Source organism: Mobula hypostoma, chromosome 2 (assembly GCF_963921235.1).
Source record: "Mobula hypostoma chromosome 2, sMobHyp1.1, whole genome shotgun sequence".
In the NCBI taxonomy this organism is placed as follows: domain Eukaryota; kingdom Metazoa; phylum Chordata; class Chondrichthyes; order Myliobatiformes; family Myliobatidae; genus Mobula; species Mobula hypostoma.
The window spans coordinates 217942982-217968562 of NC_086098.1; the positions used below are offsets into that span (position 1 = coordinate 217942982).

Genomic DNA, 25581 nt, shown 5'->3' on the forward strand with positions numbered 1-25581 from the left:
GTCAAAGATGTGCTGCAGAAACAAGTATTACAGAAGTTTTCAGGTTTAATAAGGAGATATCAGTTTGCAATATTTTTGCTCAGCAGTCCCGCAGTGAGCTATGGTGTGGACCTCCCCGCTTGTTCTCTGCAAAACAGAAGCTAGAACATTCTAGGGTTCAATACACTCTGGTCTCTCAGCATCATACCAGTGATAGTTGATGCATCCAGCATAACCCTGTTTGGTTCAATGAAGTCATCTAGCCTTATTCAACAGGGATAATTATGCAGAATGTTTTTGTTTGCAATACTTTATTCAATGTGTATTTAGAACAATACAGCACAGTATGGGCCCTTCTGACCATGATGTTAATAAACCTACTTCACAGTCAATCTAATCTTTCTCTCCTACACAGCCTATAGCCCACCACATTTCTTAGGTCCATAGGCCTATCTAACTGTCTCTTAAGTTTTCCAGTTGTTTCAGCCTCTACCAGCAGTGTGTTACAGGCACCCATCACTCTTTGACATCTCCCCTGAACTTCCCTCCACTCACTTAAAAACATGTCTTCTGGTATTAACCACTGCCATCCACAAAAAAAGGCATTGGATGTCCAATCTATCCATGCCTCTCATAATCTTATGCATCTTTATTAGGTTGCCTCTCATCCTCCTTCCCTCAAAGAGAAAAGCCATAGCTCAATCAGCCATTCCCAATGACATATTTTCTAATCCAGGCAGCATCCTGGTAAACCTCCTGTCACCCTCTCTAAGCTTCCACATCATTCTATAATGAGACGACGAGAAATAAAGAAAATGCTCCAAGTGTGGACTAACTAGAGCTTTATAGAGTTGTATCATTACCTCCCAGTCCTTGAACTCCATTTCTGTGATTAAAGAAGGTCAGTACAACTAATGCATTCTTAACTGTCTTATCAACAGCATATTAACTTTTAGGGATCTATGGCCTTGGACATCAAGATTCCTCTGTTCCTCCATTTTGCTAAGAATCCTGCATTACCGTTGTACTCCACCTTCAAGTCCAATCCTCAAAAATGAATTATTTCATACCTTTTTGGATTGAATTCCATCTGCCACTTCTCTGCCCAGGTCTGTATCCTATCAATGTCCCATTGAAAACCACAACAATTTTCTACACCATCCACAACACCGCCCGCCTTCGGGAGACCTGCATACAGACTGACCCACTCTTCCATTTCTTCATACAAGTTATTTATAAGGATATAAATTACTTGTAGGGCTCCCAGTCCCAGTGGGACTCCACTGGGCACTGATCTCCAGGCAGAATACACTTCATCTATTACCACCCGCTGTCTTCTGTGGGAAAACTAATTCTGAGTCTACACAACCATGTTTCCTTGGATCCCATGATCCTGACATTCTGATTGAGCCTATCATGTGGACCCTTGTTGATTGTCTTACTAAAATCCATGTACACTGCCCCACCTTCATCAATATCCTTTGTCACCTCCTCAAAAAAACTCAGTTAGGATTTTGAGGTATGACCTGCTCATCACAAAGCCATGTTTACTATTCCTAATCTAACTGCTCAGATACTCAAAAATCCTCTCCCTAAAAATCCTCTCCATTAGTTAGTCTACCACTAACATAAGACTCATTGGTCTACAGTATAATTCCCAGGATTATCTCTATTATCTTTCTTGAACATTGGAACAACATTTTCCATCCTCCAATCCACTGAAAGAGGATCTAGTGCTTTCTCAGTGTATATGACAAATAAACTCTGCTTCCAACCAGAATAGGTGCTGACTTTAACCAACGTCTTGATGACAAACTCTGCCATCTTCATCAGGGATAATGCCTGGACATGTCTGGACTGGTGGTATTTATATCTCCATCATCCATCCCCCCTGAATGGTTAATCCTTATCAGTTATGAGTTCCTTATGGGGTTGTGGATGGTATTAATCTGGTATTTCATCCAGATCCTGGTAATCCTTCCAGAACTGTGAAAATATAGAGAGGGTATATGAGAAATTTGAATTTCATGAGCAGTAGCTTGATGACGGTCGGGGATCCCCTGCTGCCTAGAATCAACCCAACCGAGCGAAGCATCTTCAGAATTGTCTTGAACATCCTCTTGATGCTGTTGTTGTGCAATACCTTTAGTTGCCTTCCATTGGGCGAACTGAAGAAATCACCATTTCGCTTCCCAAATGTTCATCCGGCTGTACTATAGCCATTGTCATTTGAGGTCCTAGCTCATCCGCCATCTCCGCCATAAGTTCAGTTACTGAACCTGCCAGATCTGCTGTTGGCCTTCGCTCGTATCCTGCGCAGGAACTCTTGCAGGTGCTACTGTTCAGGGTCAGAGCGGCCCTGGGAGCAATGAGTGACTAAGGGGTAACTCCACTTTCCACAAAGCTCTGAAAGTCCCCAATCAGAGCCTCATCACCGGTTGCAGTTTAGAGTCATACCCAGGACCAAGCTACTGCTCATAAAATTCAAGTAACACAAAGAAAATTATTGCCACTTGGAATGTAAGAACACTATATCAAGCAGGAAGATTGGACAATGTGATAAATGAAATGGAAAGACTAAAGATTAACATCATGGGAATTAGCGAAGTTCGTTGGACAGATAGATAGACATACTTCATTGATCCCAAGGGAAATTGGGTTTTGTTACAGTTGCACCAACCAAGAATAGAGTATAAATATAGCAATATAAAACTATAAATAATTAAATAATATTATGTAAATTATGCCAGATGGAAATAAGTCCGGGACCAGCCTATTGGTTCAGGGTGTCTGACCCTCCAAGGGAGGAGTTGTAAAGTTTGATGGCCACAGACAGGAATGACTTCCTATGACGCTCAGTGTTGCATCTCGTTGGAATGAGTCTCTGGCTGAATGTACTCCTGTGCCCAACCAGTACATTATGTAGTGGATGGGAGATATTGTCCAAGATGGCATGCAACTTGGACAGCATCCTCTTTTCAGACACCACCATCAGAGAGTTCAGTTCCATCCCCACAACATCACTGGCCTTACGAATGAGATTGTTGATTCTGTTGGTGTCTGCTACCCTCAGCCTGCTGCTCCAGCACACAACAGCAAACATGATAGCACTGGCCACCACAGACTTGTAGAACATCCTCAGAATCGTCCGGCAGATGTTAAAGGACCTCAGTCTCCTCAGGAATTAGAGACGGCTCTGACCCTTCTTGTAGACAGCCTCAGTGTTCTTTGACCAGTCCAGTTTATTGTCAATTCGTATCCCCAGGTATTTGTAATCCTCCACCATGTCCACACTGACCCCCTGGATGGAAACAGGGGTCACCGGTGCCTTAGCCCTCCTCAGGTTCACCACCAGCTCCTTAGTCTTTTTCACATTAAGCTGCAGATAATTCTGCTCACACCATGTGACAAAGTTTCCTACCGTAGCCCTGTACTCAGCTTCATCTCCCTTGCTGATGTATCCAACTACTGCAGAGTCATCAGAAAATTTCTGAAGATGACAAGACTCTGTGCAATATTTGAAGTCCGAGGTGTAGATGGTGAAGAGAAAGGGAGACAAGACAGTCCCCTGTAGAGCCCCAGTGCTGCGGATCACTCTGTCGGACACACAGTGTTGCAAGCACACGTACTGTGGTCTGCCAGTCAGGTAATCAATAATCCATGACACCAGGAAAGCATCCACCTGCATCACTATCAGCTTCTCCCCCAGCAGAGCAGGTCGGATAGTGTTGAACGCACTGGAAAAGTCAAAAAACATGACCCTCACAGTTCTCGCTGGCTTGTCTAGGTGGGCGTAGACACGGTTCAGCAGGTAGACGATGGCATCCTCAACTCCTATTCGGGGCTGGTAGGTGAATTGGAGGGGGTCTAAGTGTGGCCTAACCATAGGCTGGAGCTGCTCCAGAACAAGTCTCTCCAGGGTCTTCATGATGTGGGAGGTCAATGTCACCGGTCTGTAGTCATTGAAGCCACTGGGGCGCGGCGTCTTTGGCACAGGGACGAGGCAGGATGTCTTCCACAGGAACCCTCTAGAGACTCAGGCTCAGGTTGAAGACATGGTGAAGTACTCCATGTAGCTGGGGGGCACAGGCTTTAAGCACCCTGGTGTTGACACCATCCGGGCCTGCAGCCTTGCTTGGGTGTAGACATTTCAACTGTCTTCTCACCTGTTCAGCTGTGAAGCCCACCGTGGTGGTTTCATGTGGGGAAGTAGTGTAGTCATGAGAGCAGTGTGGGGGGCTGTGAGGAGGGGTAGGAGAGGAGAGTGGAGTATGTGCTGGTTGGGGGCCGACAACAGATGAATCATGTGGGGGATGGGCAGGGGCCACAATGTCAAATCTGTTAAAGAACAGGTTAAGTTCGTTGGCCCTGTCCACACTGCCTTCAGCTCCTCTGTTGCTAGTTTGCCAAAACCCAGTGATAGTCCTCATCCCACTCCAGACCTCTGTGATGTTGTTCTGCTGGAGTTTCCACTCAAGCTTCCTCCTATACCTGTCTTTAGCCTCTCTGATCCTGGCTTTCAGGTCCCTCCGTATTGTCCTCAGCTCCTCCCTATTTCCATCTCTAAACGCCCTCTTTTTGGCATTCAGGATGTCCTTAATGTCCTTTGTTACCTATGGCTTGTTACTTGAATAACAATGTTCTTGCTGGAACATTGCAGTCCACACAGAAGTTGATGTAACCAGTGATGCACTCTGTGAGCCCATCAATATCCTCTTCATGTGGCTCACAGAGTGCCTGCCAGTCTGTCACCTCAAAACAACTCTGGTGCGCCTCATTAGCCTCCTCCGACCATTTCCTCACTGTCCTCGAGGTTGCAGATTTACTCTTCACCAGAGGCACGTAGCAGGGTTTGAGATGCACCTGGTTGTGATCTGACCTTCCCAATGGGGGGAGGGGAGAGGAACTGTATGCATCCTTAACATTAGCATACATCAAGTCCAGGGTCCTCTCCCCTCTGGTTGTACAGCTCACATACTGCGTGAAGTTGGGCAGTGTTCCAGCCATGGTAACATGGTTGATGTCACCCGAGATGGTAATGAGGGCACTCGGGTGTTGGGTTTGTAATCTGGCTATGACGGTGTAAATGGTGTTACACGCCGACGTCAGGTTGGCAGAGGGAGGGATGTACACAACAACCACAATTGCATGTGAGATTTCCCTTGGCAAATAATATGGCCAGAGTCCAACAGCAAAAAGTTCAATATCCGGGCTACAAACACATTCCTGGATCGTAATATAACCAGGATTGCACCATCTGTTGTTAACCAGAACAGCAAGCCCCCCTCCTTTACGTTTACCGCTCTCAGTGAAATTCCGGTCAGCCCGAACGGTCTGGAAGCCCTCTATGGAAACGTTTTGGTCGGGTATGTCCTCGTGCAGCCACGTTTCAGTAAAACACATAGCTCTGCTCTCCTGAAATGTTCTCTGACTCCTGGCTAGGGCCGTCAACTCGTCCATTTTATTACCCAGTGATCTCACATTGTCCATAATAAGAGACACAGCTTATAACTCCGCTTCTCCATAAGTCTCTGTTGTCTCGACCCGGTCCTCTTCCCTCACCATTTTGATCCCCCTCTGCATCCTCTGTGTGTTTTCCTCAGAGTTCAGCAGGGGTGTCCACCGCTCAGTTCGCTAAACCAGCCAGCATAAGCTCAATCAGCTGGTCCCTGGAATAAACAATGCGACCATACTGCTGCCCCGCTAATGAGACTGGTCAGAAAGTAACTATTTCCAGCGCTAAAAACCCAAATAAAACTCTCTCCACCAGCATGTTAGAGAGGGTGCAGCTTCAACGTGTTACCATGAAAAAAAACAACAACAAATAACGTAAGTTAAAAAAGTAAGAAAACTAATCGGAGCGGCTGTAACAGGCTGCATGCACGATCGGCGCATGGTCGTGCATACAGGTGCTGGAACATGTCAGCATAGAAATAAGACACTAGTTTATTCTTGTGGAACATCCCATACTAATGTAGTAGAAATTCATCTGGATGAAAACATGGCAAAAAGTGTTTTAGGACATAGGGCAATATCAGAAAGAGTGCTCCTTGTCAGATTCAGCAGACAACCATTTGATTTAGCAATTATACAGATATATGCACCAACAAAAGATGGAACAAATGAGGATATAGATAAATTCTATGAAGAGCTTCAACAAGCAAAGAATGAACGCAAATGTCAAGATATTGTTATTGTCATGGGAGACTTAAATGCTAAAGTAGGACAAGGTGCTGATGGACGTACCATAGGAAAATTTGGACTAGGGGAAAGAAATGAAAGAGGCGAGAAATGGGGAGAATGGTGCAAGATGAATTATTAAGCCATTATGAATACCTACTTTAAAAACCATTCAAGACACTTGTGGACTTGGAAAAGTCCAGGTGATAACACCAGAAATCAAATTGACTTTATTACTATAAACGGCCTCCTGTCCCATGAGCCTCTCGTATCCCCTTTGCCTATCACTTGTCCAGCTCTCGGCTCTATCCCTCCCCCTCCTGTCTTCTCCTATCATTTTGCATCTCCCCCTCCCCCTCCAGCTTTCAAATCCCTTACTCACTCTTCCTTCAGTTAGTCCTGACGAAGGGTCTCGGCCTGAAACGTCGACTGCGCCTCTTCCTATAGATGCTGCTTGGCCTGCTGCGTTCACCAGCAACTTTGATGTATGTTGCTTGAGTATATTCAGGAATTGTTTGAAGACGATCGAGGTGAAAAATCAGAAATTAAGAAGAACATTGAAGGTCCAAGTATTTTAAAATCCGAAGTTTGTAATGCAATAAATAAGATGAAGAAAGGAAAGGCAGCAGGTCATGATGAATTAATAATAGAACAAATTATCACCCTTGAAGATTATGGAATTGAAATTCATACTGATTTAATCAATGACATTTATGAGACTGGAATAATACCAGAAGAGATGAAAAAGATCAGTATTTATCACTCCTCCGAAGAAACTTGGAGCAACAGAATGTGAATTACATAGAACCATAAGTTTAATGAGTCATATCACCAAGATACTTCTAAGAATTTTGATGACAAGAGCTAAAAGTAAGATACAAGCTGAAATAGGTAAAGAACAGTGTGGTTTTGTGAAAGACAAAGGTACACGAAATGAGCTATTGATGTTAAGGATACTATCAGAACGAGTTATTCAAGTGCAATAAGATTTGTTTGTTTGTTTTATCGACTACATAAAAACATTTGATAAAGTGAAGCACAATAAGTTATTTGAAATATTACAGGAAACTCTAAATCTAGATTCGAAAGACCTCCGCCTAATCAGAAATCTGTACAGGGAACGAACTGCCGCTATAAGAATAGATGGAGAAGTGAGTCAGTTTACGAAAATCAAGAGAGGTGTTAGACAAGGATGTGTTTTCTCCCCTGATTTGTTTAATGTGTACAGTGAAACAATATTACAAAAAAATAAGAGACATATTGGGAATCAAAGTTGGTGGTGAAAACATCAATAATTTCAGATATGCAGATGACACTGTGTTAATTGCAAGTATGGAGGAAGAACTACAAAACTTAATTGACATGGTCATTGTAGAAAGTGTGAAAATCTATCTATCAATTGCAAAAAGACAGAATGTATGGTGATAGCCAAAAAGAAGGGGAATCCTATCTGCAGGGTGAGAGTAAATGGGAAAACATAAAACAAGTCCAGAACTTTTGCTACTTAGGAAGCTGGGTGACATCAGATGGCAGGTGCGACATGGACATTAAAAGAAGAATAGGGATGGCATAAGACACCTTTACGAGAATGAAGAGTATACTGACCAATACTAAACTAGGCATGACAACCCACCTCAGAGTACTGAAATGTTATGTTTATCCAGTTATGTTATATGGCTCAGAATGTTGGACAATATCTAGTAACATGAGGAAATGAATTGAAGCAGCAGAGATGTGGTTTTTGAGGAGGAGTCAAAGAATATCATGGACGAGACGAATATCTAACAAGGATGTCATGAACAGAGCAAGCACAAAAAGAGAAATAATGTATGGGATCATGAAAAGGCAACGTAACTTCATTGGACATGTGATTAGGAAAGAGGAGTTAGAATGCACGGTATTTATGGGAAAGATTGAAGGGAAGAAAGCAAGAGGAAGGCAAAGACAAATGATGATGGAGACAGCAGCCAGAGAACTGGAAACTAATACCAATGAATTGATCCACTTGACCCGAAACAGGAGTGTGTGGGTCATGGCAGTCAAAGCTCAAACTGGGCATGGCACCTGATGATGATGATGATGATGATATGAGAAATATAAGAAAATATAAGGAGGCTCAAATCACAACTTATTTGGGTCAAAGATGACCTGGGACTCAGGATGGGTGGTGTTTACAGGATTCGTGGTGAATGTGGAGTAGTGTATATCAGCCTTACAAGATGCATAGTAGAAGCCCTCATTAAGGAGCACAGGAGGCGTATCTGTTTTGATTACCTTGAGAAATTGGTGGCGGCAGAACATTGCATTCGCAATGGCCATAGGATTGACTTCAACAGCTCAAAACTACTGTGCCACGCCAATATCTTTTGGGATTGCCTGGTGAAGGAAGTCCTTGCAATAAAACTAGAGGAAAAGAATTTTAACAAAGATAAAGGCTTCACTCTAAGTCAGAACTGGAATTTGATTACAAACAAGGTGGGTCAGCGGAAACCTGATTGGATAAGGACTAACCAATCAGAAGGGACGGATGATAGGGGTATAAATACCACCAGACTATACATGCCCAGGCATCATCCCTGATGAAGATGGCAGAGCCTGTCATTGAAGTGTTGGTTAAAATCGATACGTGTACTGACTGGAGGCCCAAGAAGAGTTTATTCCTCCAAGCCTCTGATTTTCTCAGGTAGCCAGGCAGAATGCAAATATTATTATCAATGCCTCAGTAATCACTTCCCTTGCTTTCTGTAGTCATCTGGGTATATCCCAGTTGACCCCAGGGATTTATCTATCCTAATGTTTTTAATTACCTCACATAAAGCAGTTCAGGTGCTCTTAAATTTTTTTTTTTAGTTTTCTTTTAATAATATATTTAAATTAACTTTCAATTTGGTTCAGTGACTTTAATTATCTGCAATGTTCAGAAATGGCATAAAACCTTTCCAAAAGTATGAGCTGTCCAAACCAAATCAGAATAGTTTTCAACACCCACTTGCGCTTGTATCCCTTTGCACCATATGGCAAGATGATGCATTGGAAATCACGGAATTGCAACAATTTAGAGAGGCCAGGAGCCTGGTGTGGGAGGCAAGCATGAAGCATCAATTGAGATCTGTGTGTTCCAGGCCAGTAGAGTTCATTTGTTTCTGCCTGGCTTCCTGATTAATTTCAACATTTCACTTCAGATTTCCAACAACTGTTTTTTTTAATCCCCTCAGTACAACTGGCTTATACCAAAACTGGGTCAAACATTGCAACTTCTGTTAATTTTCACAAAGGAGCGTCAGTGTTCTCCATCATGGACCAGACTGTCTCTGACTTCTGCATCTACATGCAAGAATATGTCACAGCAGAGGGTGAAATCCAGTTATAGTGTATCTTTATTGTATTCTTTACCTTTTCTCATGACTTTCCTATTCTTGAAGATGTTTTAAAACTTGTTTTTATGTTGTAATTGTTATTTTATTTCATTGTAAATCCAAAATTAGTTTAAATATTTGACAACAGGAAACAGGAAGCTATAAAAGCAATGGGGCAGGTCTGGGGACAGGAACTTGAGCCGAATCACTCTCCACGTTATAGGGTGGTCTGTGAATCTGGGCTCCAGGTTGAACGGGCCAGCAGTGTTGCAAAGGCTGTAGAGCAATGCTGTAAGTTTGGATAGGGCGCCACAGCCAATCGATCCACCTCTTTCAGCCATCTGGTGCAGGGCTGTTTACTATCAAAGGACTAAATTGCAACATAAAATAGTTTACTATTCACGTTTAATAAAGCACGCATGGGCATAATGAAACAGTTGATTGTGATTTCCTGTTCAGAGCATGTTGACCTCACTACTACTGCTACAATTCATGCATGTGCAATCATTTTTTTTTTGTTTTAAATCCATTCAAGGATTTTGCAGGCCAACCCAGCCTTTAATTACATATCTCTAACTGCCCTTGCGAAGGTGGTTTGGAGCCACTGTAGCCCTCTCCCTACCTGCTCTTAGGGAGGGAGTTCCAGGATTTTGGCTCAGAGAGAGTAACAGAATGACAAATATTTCTCCAAATCAGGATAGTATGTGGCTTGCAGGACAACTTCTAGGCAATGGTGTTCCTAAGCTTTAGATGGCCTTGGAAGGTGCTGTCCAAGAAGTTGCTAAGTTGTTAGAGTTCAATGATTAGATGATACAATCTACTGCCACAGTGTGAATGAGTGAATAGTTGCAGATGGGTGCCTTTCAAGTGGGCTACTGTGTCCTGTATGGTGTCAAGCTTCTTAACACATAGAATAAGGATTTTAAGATAGACACCACATTACTTATTTTGTTACTATGCTCGTTAAAGCAGGGATCAATGTGGTCAGTTGAATTGCAATCATTGATGGAAGAGGTTATTATATGGGTCTTAATTTTTCAGTAGAGGTTGCTGTGGGAGCGATCCCTTTGCATTCTTATCTACTTTTCACCATGATTTCAGAACAACAAACAGTGACCCAATAGCAACACACATCAAAGTTGCTGGTGAATGCAGCAGGCCAGGCAGCATCTCTAGGAAGAGGTACAGTCGACGTTTCAGGCCGAGACCCTTCGTCAGGACTAACTGAAGGAAGAGTGAGTAAGGGATTTGAAAGTTGGAGGGGGAGGGGGAGATCCAAAATGATAGGAGAAGACAGGAGGGGTAGGGATGGAGCCAAGAGCTGGACAGGTGATAGGGAAAAGGGATACGAGAGGATCATGGGACAGGAGGTCCGGGAAGAAAGACAAGGGTGGGGGGGGGCACCCAGAGGATGGGCAAGAGGTATATTCAGAGGGACAGAGGGAGAAAAAGGAGAGTGAGAGAAAGAATGTGTGCATAAAAATAAGTAACAGATGGGGTACGAGGGGGAGGTGGGGCATTAGCGGAAGTTAGAGAAGTTGATGTTCATGCCATCAGGTTGGAGGCTACCCAGACAGAATATAGGGTGTTGTTCCTCCAACCTGAGTGTGGCTTCATCTTTACAGTAGAGGAGGCCGTGGATAGACATGTCAGAATGGGAATGGGATGTGGAATTAAAATGTGTGGCCACTGGGAGATCCTGCTTTCTCTGGCGGACAGAGTGTAGATGTTCAGCAAAGCGGTCTCCCAGTCTGCGTCGGGTCTCGCCAATATATAAAAGGCCACATCGGGAGCACCGGACGCAGTATATCACCCCAGTCGACTCACAGGTGAAGTGATGCCTCACCTGGAAGGACTGTTTGGGGCCCTGAATGGTGGTAAGGGAGGAAGTGTAAGGGCATGTGTAGCACTTGTTCCGCTTACACGGATAAGTGCCAGGAGGGAGATCAGTGGGGAGGGATGGGAGGGACGAATGGACAAGGGAGTTGCGTAGGGAGCGATCCCTGCAGAATGCGGGGGGGGGGGAGGAAAAGATGTGCTTAGTGGTGGGATCCCGTTGGAGGTGGCGGAAGTTACGGAGAATAATATGTTGGACCCGGAGGCTGGTGGGATAGTAGGTGAGGACCAGGGGAACCCTATTCCTAGTGGGGTGGCGGGAGGATGGAGTGAGAGCAGATGTACGTGAAATGGGGGAGATGCGTTTAAGAGCAGAGTTGATAGTGGAGGAAGGGAAGCCCCTTTCTTTAAAAAAGGAAGACATCTCCCTCGTCCTAGAATGAAAAGCCTCATCCTGAGAGCAGATGCGGCGGAGACGGAGGAATTGCGAGAAGGGGATGGCGTTTTTGCAAGAGACAGGGTGAGAAGAGGAATAGTCCAGATAGCTGTGAGAGTCAGTAGGCTTATAGTAGAGATGAGTGGATAAGCTGTCTCCAGAGACAGAGACAGAAAGATCTAGAAAGGGGAGGGAGGTGTCGGAAATGGACCAGGTAAACTTGAGGGCAGGGTGAAAGTTGGAGGCAAAGTTAATAAAGTCACGAGTTCTGCATGTGTACAGGAAGCAGCGCCAATGCAGTCGTCGATGTAGCGAAGGAAAAGTGGGGGACAGATACCAGAATAGGCACGGAACATAGATTGTTCCACAAACCCAACAAAAAGGCAGGCATAGCTAGGACCCATACGGGTGCCCATAGCTACACCTTTAGTTTGGAGGAAGTGGGAGGAGCCAAAGGAGAAATTATTAAGAGTAAGGACTAATTCCGCTAGACGGAGCAGAGTGGTGGTAGAGGGGAACTGATTAGGTCTGGAATCCAAAAAGAAGCGTAGAGCTTTGAGACCTTCCTGATGGGGGATGGAAGTATATAAGGACTGGACATCCATGGTGAAAATAAAGCGGTGGGGGCCAGGGAACTTAAAATCATCGAAAAGTTTAAGAGCGCGAGAAGTGTCACGAACATAGGTCGGAAGGGATTGAACAAGGGGTGATAAAACCATGTCGAGGTATGCAGAAACGAGTTCGGTGGGGCAGGAGCAAGCTGAGACAATAGGTCGGCCAGGACAGGCAGGTTTGTGGATCTTGGGTAGGAGGTAGAAACGGGAAGTGCGGGGTGTGGAAACTATAAGGTTGGTAGCAGTGGATGGGAGATCCCGTGAGCGGATAAAATCAGTGATCGTGTGGGAGACAATGGCCTGGTGCTCCTTAGTGGGGTCACGATCGAGGGGTAAATAAGAGGAGGTATCCGCGAATTGTCGCTGTGCCTCGGCAAGGTAGAGGTCGGTACGCCAGACTACAACAGCACCCCCCTTATCGGCGGGTTTAATAATAAGGTTAGAATTAGTGCGGAGGGAGTGGAGAGCAGAGCGTTCCGAAGGAGTGAGGTTGGAATGGGGACAAGGTGCAGTGAAGTCGAGACGGTTGATGTCCCGTCGGCAATTAGCGATAAAGAGATCCAGAGCAGGCAGAAGACCAGAGCAGGGTGTCCATGAAGAAGAGGAGGGTTGAAGATGGGAGAAGGGGTCATCGGTGGGGGTGGAAGAGTCCTTGCCAAAGAAGTAGGCTCGGAGACGGAGACGGCGGAAGAAAAGTTCCGCATCATGGCGAACACGGAACTCGCTGAGGTGTGGGCGAAGGGGGACAAACGTGAGGCCCTTACCGAGAACAGAAACCCAATAGATGATGTCATGTCTGCTCTCCTCTACAATGCAACGCAAGTTGAAACAGTGTTGTGATTGAGAATGTGACATGGTGATGTCTCAATATCACTTCATGGTGTGTTTGCTGAGATGCATGCAACTCCTGAAATTTTGCATCTATGTGCATAATTGCAGAAAAGATTATATCTCAGTGCTTGCATGCATAAAACTTTGCACAGAGAGCTTCGGTGAAAATCCTTCAACAGCCTCTCTGAACCGAAATAGATCCCCTGCTTAGCCATTGAAGCAGGGATTGGATGGTAGGGTGGTAGGGTGAAGGAACCATGGTTAACAAGAGATGTGGAAAGTCGAGTCAAGAGGAAGAAAGAAGCTTACTTAAGGGTCAGGAAACAAGGATCAGACAGTGCTCTAGAGAATTACAAAAGACAGGAGGAAGCCAAAGAATGGACATAGGAGAGCTAGAAGAGGGCATAAGAAGGCTTGGTGAGTAGGATTAAGAAAAACCCCAAGGCATTCTGTACATATGTGAAGAACAGGAGCATGATAAAAATGAGCGTAGGACCAATCAAGGATAGAAGCAGAAACATGTCCCTGGAGTTGGAGGAGGTAAGGGAGGCCTGATGAATACTTTGCATCAGTGTTCACCACAGAAAGGGATCTTGACATTTGTGAAGACAGCATAAGACTGGCTGATATGCAGAAAATTGTCAACATTATTAAAGACTGGGCTAAGAAGTGGAGGATGGAGTTTAAATTGTGAAGTGATCCACTTTGAAAGGTTGATTTAGAAGGCAGAATACAGGTTTAATGGCAGGATTCTTAGCTGTGAGGGACCTTCAGGTGCACATCCATAGATCCCTCAAAGTTGCTATTCAAGTTGATAGGATTATTAAGAAGGAATATTATGCGCTGGCCTTCATTAGTCAGGGGTTTGAGTTCAAGAGCCACAAGGAAATGTTGGAACTCTATAAAACCCTGGTTAGACCACACTTGGAACATCGTGTTCAGTTCTAGTTGCCTCATTATAGGAAGGATAGAGAAGCTTTAGAGATGGTTCAGAGGAGTTTTACTAGGATGTTATTTGGATTAGACAGCATGTCTTTTTAGAATAAGATGAATGAGCTAGGGCTTCTCTCTTTGGAGCAAAGGAGGATGAGAGATGATTTGATTGACGTGTATAAGGTGATAGGAGGCATAGATTAACTGGATAGTCAGAGACTTCGTCCAAGGGTGGAAATGCATAATATGATGAAGCATAATTTTAAGATGATTGGAGGAAAGTATAGGGACAATGTCAGATCTATGTTCTTTTAAATAGGGTGATGGGTGCATGTAATGCCTAGACATAGGTGGTGGTAGGTGTAGGTACATCAGGGACATTAAAGAAACTCTGAGATAGGCACATGAGGGAGCGAAAAAAAGGAAGATTATGAAGGAGGGAAAGGTTAGATTGATCTTCAGAGGAAGTTAAAAGGTCAGCACAACATTATGGGTTGAAGAGCCAGTACAGTGTTGTATGTTCTACACTCTACCTTTATCTTCTAAGTGGGTACTCAAGGAACCCTGGAATTTTATCTGTCAAAGTAGAAATCTTAGCTATAATAAATATTGTGCACCATATGCTCCATTATCATGAAAATTCACCCATAGTGTGTACTGTGCTCAATTTTGTCCCTTAATTTTGAACAAGTGTTGACTATCCTTAAGTATATAACAAAGAGTAATAGACGGTTTGATTCACTGTCCACAGCTATACATAGCTTTACCAGTCTAGTGACATTAGTAATCTAACACAACAAATTAAATACATTGCTTCCATTTGCTAAATAGCAGCAATGCTTTGAAAGACTTTTGCTTACAAAGGGAGAGGAGTATACATCTGTATGATAAATGCCATGTTAGCAATCATTGCAGGACGACTAGAATAGAAAAACAAGGATGTCAAGCTGAGGCTTTAGAAGGTTTTGTTCAGACTGCACTTGGAGTATTTTGAGCAATTTTGGGTCCCTTATCTGAGGAAGGATGTGCAGGCATTGGAAAAGGGTTCAGAGGAAGTTTAAGAGAATTATCCCAGGAATGAAAGAATTAACGTCTGAGGAGTATTTGATGGTTCTGGGACTGTACTCAGTGGAGTTTTGAAGAACGAGAGCGATTTCGGTGAAACCTATTGAATATTGGAAGGCCTAGATAGAGTGGTATGTAAAGGATGTTTCGATAGTGGGTAAGTCTAGGACCAGAGGGCATAGCCTCAGAATAGAGGGATGTCCATTTAGAACAGAAATGAAGAGGAATTTCTTTAGCCAGAGGGCAGTGAATCTGTGGAACTCAATGCCACAGAGAGATGCGGAGGCGAAGTCATTGAGTACTGTATATTTAAACTGGACATTGATAGGTTCTTGATTAGTAAGGTCATCAAAAGTCACGAGGAGAAGGTAAGAGAATGGGTTTGAGAGAGATAATAAATCAGCCATGATTGAATAGTGGAGTACAATTGATGGGCTGAATGGCCTAATTCTGCTCCTTTATGTTATGGTCTTATATATAATGCAAGCTCTTTCATTTGCTTTTTCCCTTGCAAACAACACCAAAATCTGAAGCAGATGCCAGGCAGTAATTGTCATGGACTTCTCAAAATTACAATCTGTTAAGTAACCCGGGCTGAGGGTGTTGATGTTTTATTTATTAGATTTATCTGCAAGATGAGTGCATTATTCACACTTTTCTTTCCACAATGTTCTTACAGAAGGTTCTAAAATTTGTTGGAATCAATAATAAACTTTGCATTCTTAACCACCTAATTCTATCTGGCTCCCTTAAAGCATTTTTGACTGTGCTTATCATAAAATCTATAGTCAGTTATGATTACTCCTTGCCACTTTACAGCAAAAGCAAATAGATCTTGTCTCATGGCCATATATTAAAGGCTCGAAAAATGTTATCCTGAGTTCCATGCTACTAGTTCGCAGAACAATACGAGCATATCTGCAACTGAGAAGAAACAATGCTTGTGCCAGAACTTTCAAGTCAATGACAAAAAATAGCAATATTTTGTAAGAAATTTTAATGGTCCAGTGGTTTTAATCAATAAACTTCAAGGTAGCTTACCCTTCATTTCAACAAGTTTTGACCATAGACTTCCAGAAAATATACAAAGCTAATTAAGTCATCTCAGGAGAATCATTTGTGCAGATAGTGGTGGGTAATAGGTGTCTGTTCACTATCAGTTTGTCCCCAGCTTGTCCATCTTCACTTTTGACTTTAAAAGATCGATGTGGAAACTTATGTAAACATGGGCAGTGAAGGGAAATGCATCACAGACCACAGGCCCTTTTCCAAGGTATTGATATTTATATCCCAAAAAGGTGTAATTAACCTACTTATAATGCATCAAAGATAGAAAGATTATTGTATATTAATAGGTGTCAATCTTGACTCGAAGGTGACACTTGGGACTGAGTTGGAAATATGATAATCAAGCTCTACTCCAGAAATCTGACCATCAACACCAGGAGCTGGAGTAAAGAAGGCTGCTTTACAGGCTAAGGTCAAGTGTAGTATCATGGTGGATCACTGGGGACATTGAGGACAGAAGAGAGATTCGTCATGATCTAGGGACAGAGAAGAGCTTAACCTGCTGACATACAGTAAGAGTGGATCATTATGCTGTTGGGGAAACTAGTCTAACACCCTTTCCAGTAATCAATGCCCAGTTAGAATGGTTGCATCTACCAGCGCATCCAGCGGAGAACCTGGGGTCTGAACTCCATCAGGGTGGAGTTGAAACAGCACTGCTTCATTCAGAAGGTCCTGCTTGAGGCTGCAGGTTCAACGTGAAGAATATTTACTGCATCCAGAACTTCACTGGTAATAGCTTCTTCAGGTACTCAGTGGGATGGCAGAGAAAGTGGTGGAAGCACAGCCACTCTTCACCATCCCCACCCAGAAGGAGCCTGTGATCACAGTGCACATGTTCAACCCACATCTGCCTTTTTTGGACATCCTCTTTTTCCTTACCCATTACATCGAAGGATCAGGAAACTGGACATAAAAGGTATGTTGGAGACATGGGCAAGCAAGCAGCAGGTGAGGATCAAGCCGAGGGTAGATTTGAATGGCTCTATCATCCACTCTTCCTCAGTTTTTGCTATCAGAGGGAACTATGGTTGCATGGTGTATGCCGGTTAACCCAGGCTTTGCCATAACTGAAACAAGTCTGGTCATGTGGCTGCCCAATGCAGTGCCGTCATCTGCAAGAACTGTAACCAGGAAGACCACTAGACAAAGGGACTACAGGAAGGAGAAATGCTGTAACTGGTGTGGAGGTGCCAGCCAGCTCTGCAAACATGCCCAAAACACACTGGCAACTATGCACAGGCAATAAGAGGGGGTGGTAGCACTGAGAAAACTTAGTCTATCACCGATGCGACCACCACCAGCGCAGAGGCCACAACTAGCACTGAAACAGAGATTGTGGCTGAGGGAAGGCTGACCACCTTGCGTTTCCATGCCCACCACCCCTGCTGAAAAGCCACAGGCCCATCCACAAGATGAGGAAGAGTCTATGGAGAAGGGGGAGGCAGAGGGACAAGAAAAAGAATGGTGGGTGGCGAAGCAGAGGAAATCTCAAAAGACATCATCCAAGAGACAATGAAAGGGCAGGGCAGCAACCTCTCATCGTCGGAGGATGAAGCAAATGCTGGAAACCGACAATGCAGGCAGAGGAAGTGCCAAAACAGCACAGGAAAAGGCAGAAAGAAGCCGGCAGGCAAATACAGATGGGGAAGGAATTCTGCTGGAAACCAGGAGTTGTATAGAGGCCACCAGCCTTCAGCTCCAGGAGAAAGAGAAGACTCGAGTCCAGCTCAACACAGCTCAGAAAGATGGAGGGTGTGGATCCACCAGAGCAGGATGTTGGAGAAGGAGTATGGAAGTTTGTAATGAACTTTGTATTTTTTTAAACCATTTGACATAACAAAATGGAATGGACAATCCTAGGGAACTAAAACTGCCAAGCTAACATGTGCAATATACTTACATAACTACGAGAAATGTGCTTGCTAAAGTGGTACGTGACTGCCTACACCCAATGTGCTGAACATCATGCAGAAAAAAGGAAGTAGCAGAGACAAGGAGACTACAACAGATGTATCAGAATGACTGAGCTCGCTGGTAAACTCATCTCGTTCTTATGTATAAAAGGAATGCTTTGTAAACGATGTGCTGGAGGTCTCCTACCATCCCTGATGGGAGTGGAGGTGAAATTTCCCCTTGCAAGTAATAAAGGTGTGTGATAATGATCCACTCAGTGTTGGTATTATGTTTTTTTTGTGAGACTTAGCGTGAAATACTCCACAAAGTTTGGAGGTTCTGTCAAGATCACTTATTTAGTTGTAGCAGCGACATTGGGAATTCCCTATGAATGAACTGCTGGAGCATAATTCCCAGGGAGTAGCCATCGCAGAAAAGTGAGCTTCCTTTCACTCCTTCGGGCATTCTCTCCTGGAGTCAGACTACGGGTTTCTGTTTCGCTGTCGCCCTATAAATTGTGATTAAGTCCTTGAGTGGATCAGGTGGCTTCCTCAGCATTCCAATGCTCTTGGAGCGCCAACTGGAACCATGTATTCAGAGAAGGACAGTGTCAGGGATACTTATAGGTGAAAAGGTCTGGGACGCAGGGTTCTAGGAACAATGAGATAAGTGTCGGAGACATTTGTGGGTCTGTCCTGTGTCTGGGATGCATAAAGTGTTGTTAGTTAAAATAGGAAAAATTAGACTATAGAAACAGGTAAGATAATAAGTGTGGCCAGTTACCTTACAGGACGCTGTTGTGGTGTTGGCTGGCTGGTGGTGTAGTGGCATCAGTACCAGACTTCAGGGCAAGTGGTCACAGTTTCGATTCTGGACTGCTCCGTGCACGCTTTCCATCCATGCTGGGTTGAGCATCGAACTTAGAAACTTGGCCTTGTAAAACAAAACAGACAACATGCTAACAAAATGGCAAGGTTGCCGCCTGAGGCGTGGAGAGGAACAACAACAACAATGCTGTAGTGATTCAGGAACAGACTGCATTGATTGTGGAATATGATAAGTGAAGCAATGGATGAGGGAACATCATTCCCTGATCTTTGGAAGGGATCACCAGCATGGTGTATGTTTAATAATTATAGGAAAGGGTCAGTGGAAGAATTACCTAGCTGGGTGAAATGGACTGAAAATACTGATAGGTCTTTTAATAGGGTAGGATTCAGCAATTGAAGACTTTCATAGAAAGGGGGATTGTTTCAAGCAAGGAAGTAGGCACATGAGATGGCCAATGTTTGAGGATTAGGAAAAGGAGTTAGAAAAGTGACATGAGAAGAGTAAACAATGCAGTATTATTGCAAGTCAGTACGTGAAAAGCAAAGTAACACTGGAAATCACACCAAATGTTTAAAGCAGATACAAATGCTACAGAGCTAACTTGCTGCTCAGAGAAGAGTAATATGTGCTTCTGAACCTGAAAAAGGCGGAAGGGGATGAATATGGATTGGAAAGAGTTTGTAGATAAGATAACCAGGTATAGTTATGACAAGGAGCCTCCTCCAGAGGTTCTTCCCCCACCGACGTAAAACTAGAAGGAGCCTGCTATTCAAGCTGCAGAATTGGCCCCCTAGTTACTATCAAAGAGGGAGGAGTCAGTGTCGGAAATCAAAACCAGAATATAACATACACTACCCAATTCAGAGTACAGTAGCTGAGGGACATATGTGCCTGGAGATGATTCTAGAGATTTGTTCCAATTAATTAGTTATCAGAGAACAATAATTTAGATGATAAATGAGGAAAAGAGATTGATCATTATGTGCTTAGCATCTGAACACATTCTCCACTTTGCCAGAAGCACAGTGATATGCTAGGGGCTAAATGAGGAATAAAAGATTGATTGTTGTGGGAGTTAACAGGGAAGACTTGGTAGATGCACTAGCCAAATATTACCAGAAGAAAGGAGGACACCCATTGCATTTGCATCCCATCTGTGGGTGGTGTTTGAAGGTGAACATGGATTAACATTAGATCATGATCATTTAGAGCCAGAACCCACAAATACAAATCGTTTGTAGATGATTAAGAACATTAACGTCTCATGGCACCAATGAATCTAGAAAGAAAATGGGAACTATACAGCAAACAGTTCATATAATCTGAATCCTAACAAGGATCAGAGATTGGAGTTATGGAAGGGTCAGAAAGGGTTATAATTTTGTCTAATTAGGGGATGTCATGCTTTAAACTTGATAAATGTTTACTTATGCATGATGAACAACTTCCAACATTTCCTTGTTTAAAGTATTAAAAAAAAACTTCATTTTATCTGATTGTAACTAAATATTTTGCTAACAGTTTAACTGTTAGGAACAAGAGATTTTCCGAAATAGTTTAAAGTTAGAATGGTTTGCATCTTTTCTGTGAAGTGTGGTCACAATATGAATAAACTGTAGAGGGGGGAGTGTGTGTCTGCGAGAGAGAGAGAGACAGCAAATTTTGTTTTGTGCTGCTCAATCGATATTGGGAAGTTCAAATTAATCATGTGCTTAAGACTAAAGTGAAATATTTTATTCTGAAGTGAGTTCACTTTTGTGGTTTAAAATGTGTTCACGTGCCAGGTTCCCATGTAACAGCTTTTTCCGCTTCCTTGGTAACATTTTTATGATGAGAATTAATTGTTTATTCTAAGTTTTGCAGTTACTTACAAGGAAGAGCCATATGAACATGGGGATTTTGTTTTGTCTTGTCTATTTTTTTTTGTATTTCTTTATTTTTTTCCATGGAGTTGGTCTTTAGAGAAACCCTGATTCCACACTGGCCAAGTGAAATCTGAGGTAAGTAAACTGGAAATCTGTTTTTCGGATACCAGATCCTCACATTTCTGGGGGAAATGGACATTACTTATTGGTATGTAATTAAATTGGGAGTTTGAAATTACCAATTTAGGAAAGAATAGAATATATTTGGGAGCAATTCTAAAAGTTCTTCACCGATAAGACTTTTATTTTATAGAACATAAAAGATGTTGCTTGAGACCTTTAACGTACTATCCAATGACAATAGTACTAGTAGGGTAATTAATGAAGTACTGTTTGTAAAGGTTTACAGGTAGATCAGCATTTTTATTGCAGCTACAATCCTCAGTCAGCAGGTTTAGTAGAAAGGATGAGTGGAATAATTAAGAATAAACTTGGGAACATTGTATGAAGAAACAAGGTTAAGGTGAAAGCAGGTATTACCTCTGGCTCTGATGACTATTTGAGCTACTGCCAATTGAATTATGGGCCTGACCCCACATGAAATTATCATGGGCAGACATTTGCGCTTGCCAGCTGATGCATCACCAGAGATTAAGCAATTGGATGTATATAACCTGGATGAGAATATGCTGAATTATTGTAAGGCCTTAACAAAGAGCTCTACTAAATATCATTGAAACCCTGCATGTTTCCTTGGCTGTGCAAGTCTAGGGAATACACTCTCTGGTTCCGCCTACCCATGAGATTGGGACCGCTCTCCCACCCCCAACTCCAGTTTGTGTGGGTGCTGTGTAATTTGCTACCCGGTTACAACTTAGTGCCAAGAAATAACGGACAGCACACTGCATACAATTAAAGGAATTACATTTATGAATTTTAACTTAACTAAAGAGATAGTAAAGAAAAGAAAGAAAAAAAATAAAAATGGCCCTTTATAATTAAACAGTCAGATGTGCACAAGTTGGAGCTCAACTCTTCCCAGAATTCATATTCACTGATCCTCAGACGATCTCAGCACCTTGCTCCATCGAATCACCGTCCTCCACCGGGTCAAATCCTATGACTGGTTCTCTCCAGCATCTTCTCTCTTCCTCTCCCACCAACCAAAGGACTCCAGTTCACACTGGTGTCCGACCCACAACACAAAGAACCTGCTGCCCTAATTGGATGGCTCATATTCCAAAGCACCCATTATCTCTAACCATAACCCAAACACTGCTGCTACAGAAAGACAATGACGTTAGCAGTGAAACTTTTCCCAGGGCGTTACATTATCAACAAGTGAAAGAAGCCCAGCAAGCTATGGCAGACATTAAATACCTCAATATTGAGCATGGAGACCATGTAGTGGTATGGACATTTTAAAAAAAGAACTCTCTGGAACCCCACTTTGAGGGGCTTTTTCAGGTGCTGTTGGTTATCTTCAAGGTAAGAGTGAATCCAACCTAGATCCAGGCTTCTCATTGTAATAAGGTGCCTGATGACATGTCACCATGATGAAGCAGTTAGCTATATTGGTGATGGTGGTTACCTTCTTCCTAACAGAGGAAAAGGCCCAGAGTACCTTTTTACACAAAGTGTATGAATATACCAACAGAACTAATGTATCAAGATGCTGGGTCTGTATGGCGATCCCAATACATACAGCAATGGTTCACCCCTTCTACTGATACCATTTAATAAGGAAGAGACAGAAACTTACAACTCCCTTATGAGTCATCATTCATCTCTGCTCTTTGGAAAACAACTTATCCTTAGCAGTAGAATTTTTCAGATTGCCCCAACATCCCCAGACCATTTATGAAGCAACGAGGGGAACCAACCAAAGGGATCACTGGATAATATTGGTGGGGCTAATTCTGCATGGAATAAATGTTTCAAGGGTTGATGGTTCTCCAAATATAATTTGACTAAAATAAAAACTCTTAGATTGCATATTATCCCGCAGCCAGTTGTTCAGTGCTGGTGTAAAAGGGAAAATGGAAGTCAGATCATGGGTTGCAGTAAGCGTGGTAATCAAAGTACTGAATGGATGACTGGTAAAAGTCTTCAGCATTAAATGGCAATTGACAAGAATACAGATAGATGTTAGCTGTCCTGTGTGATCAGCAGTTGGTCTGCCACCTGTCTTCGGGAGAGAGAGAGATAAGGAAGACAATGGAGCAGCATTTGGAGATGTGTAATGAAGGGACGGGAGAGAGAGCTGTCTAGAGCGGCTCCCCCTTTGAACCCTGAACTGTTTGAAGTGATGGACAGGCGATACCCCAGCAGGGGGATAAAAAGGGACAGGTTCGCTAAGGCAGGACACACACGACACCACGAGGTAACGAGACCCTGGAAGCGGTGCCCCCCCCGCAAGTCAGCGGGAGTCGTTTGGAAGGCTGGTTGAGGAACCAAGCCTTAGATGCACAGGGTGGAAAGGTACGATCAGCGGGAACCCGGTGTGTGTCCGCCCTTGCTTGGGTGCCAGGTTCACTGCAAAGGATCGACCACATCTGGAGGAGGGGTCACAGTCGGTGACCTCAGGTGACATCACAAGGGACTCGCCCGAAAGCTGCTTGTGAGCAATATCGCAGGTCTGTGTGTGGAAGCCGTTTTTGAATGATCATTCGTTCTTGTTCTCTCTCTCCTTCCCCCCACATTGTCCATCGCCACGGCAACGATTACTGCGAACTGAACTAAATTGGACTGAACTTTGCGTCACTTTGAAACTGGTCATTTACCCCTAGACAACGATAGAGCTTGATTAATCTTGTTATCTTAATTCTGTGTACATGTGTGTTTATCATTGCTGAACTGTTGCACTTATTATCCTTTTTGATTAGAGTACTGTGTTGCTTGTTTCTTTAATAAAACTTTCTTAGTTCTAGTAATCCAGACTCCAACTGAGTGATCCATTTCTGCTGGTTTGGCAACCCAGTTACTGGGTACGTAACAGCACATACTGGACATGTGGTGACCAAGCTTTCCCATGGCTTCCTTGGAGTTGGAAGGGCTGCTGTTATTTGGGATATGCGTAACCTTCATGTATCACATGTAGGATTTGGGACATAACCAGCATCATATAAAAAGAAGGTAATGGCACATTACTTAAGCTGAAAATTTCCCTCAACGTGGGATGGGAAAAGCTGCTCGACAATTCATTAACATGGCTTCCGCCCTTGAGAAATTGGCAAACGACACAGAATGACTCCCTTGATGAGGCACAACAGGCAATTTCTGAAACATTGGCAGAGTTAGTGGCAGTACGAACTGTAGCTCTGCTAAACCAAATGGACCTAGAATTTAGATTAGCTGTAAAAGGGGGTATGTGTGCTTTAGTTGGGCAAGAATGTTGCACCTACATACCAGACGAATCTGAAAGTATCATTCATTTGACAGATCATTATCCAAGAGGTAGCAGATTGAATTTGAAAAGTGGGAGTGCAGTACCACAATCTGCAGCCCCCCCCCCACCCCAGGAAGCCCGTGGCCATTTGGGATACTGGGAGCATGGTGGACTATTGTTTTACATTATGGAATAACAATTGGTTTAATAATAATGCCAATAATCCTATTACGATTCTTGTGCCCAGTAGCAGACCTGAAAAGGAGGGGATATTCGGGTTTTGGGACTCATTGGTAATGGATGGAGTAAAGGGGTAATTAAAAATTCCTGAGAGCTGAATCATTATATCCTTAAAGATATAATTCATTTTGTAAATCTGTAGATGTGAACTTCCCACTATTCAAGACATTTACAAAGACAGGTGTGTAAAAAGGGCCCGAAGGATCATTGGGGACCCAAGTCACCCCAACCACGAACTGTTCCAGCTTCTACCATCCAGGAAACAGTACCGCAGCATAAAAGCCAGGACCAACAGGCTCCAGGACAGCTTCTTCCACCAGGCCAACAGACTGATTAATTCATGCTGATATAATAGTATTTCTTTGCTATATTGACTGTCCTGTTGTATATACAAGTTATTACAAATTACTATAAATTGCACATTGCACATTTAGATGGAGACATAATGTAAAGATTTTTACTCCTCATGTATATGAAGCATGTATGTAATAAAGTCAATTCAGTTGTCAGGGGATGACAAAAAGGAGGGAATGTGGAAATGTGTATTGAACTTTGTATTTTTTGTAACTATTTGATGCAACAAAATAGAGTAGAAAATTCCAGAGATCTAACAGTGCTAAACTAACATGTTGCAATATATTTACATGACTGCAAGAAATGTGCTTGCTAAAGGGATGCATAACTGTCACTACCCAATGTACTGAGCATCGTGCAGAAATAAAGAAGTAGCAGAGACAAGCAGACTACAACAAATGCTTTGGAAGGACTGAGGTCATTGGAAATAGCAAACTTGTTTCTGTCTTATGCATAAAAGGAGCACTTTGAAAAACAGTGTATCGGAGGTCTTCTACCATCCCTGATGGGAATGAAGGTGAACTTTTTCCTTGCATGCAATGAAGGTGTCTGATTAAGATCCACTAGGTATTTTGGTTTTTTTAGACTTAGCAGAGAAATATCTGACAGACAACTAGCCCCCAGCTCCCGGAGACTGGGAACAGACCAGACTCCACGCAACCAAGCTCAGAGAGATGGAGGGTATGGGCCAACCAGTGCAGGATGTTGG

General features: G+C 43.2%; 1 long non-coding RNA gene across 1 annotated transcript; it reads left to right on the forward strand.

Moving 5' to 3' along the window:
* The first annotated feature begins 20917 nt into the window (after positions 1-20917).
* Positions 20918-25244, forward strand: LOC134336802 (uncharacterized). The gene is made up of 3 exons (XR_010015889.1): positions 20918-21025; positions 23815-24025; positions 24661-25244. It is a non-coding gene; the product is annotated as an uncharacterized LOC134336802 (long non-coding RNA).
* Positions 25245-25581: the final 337 nt, after the last annotated feature.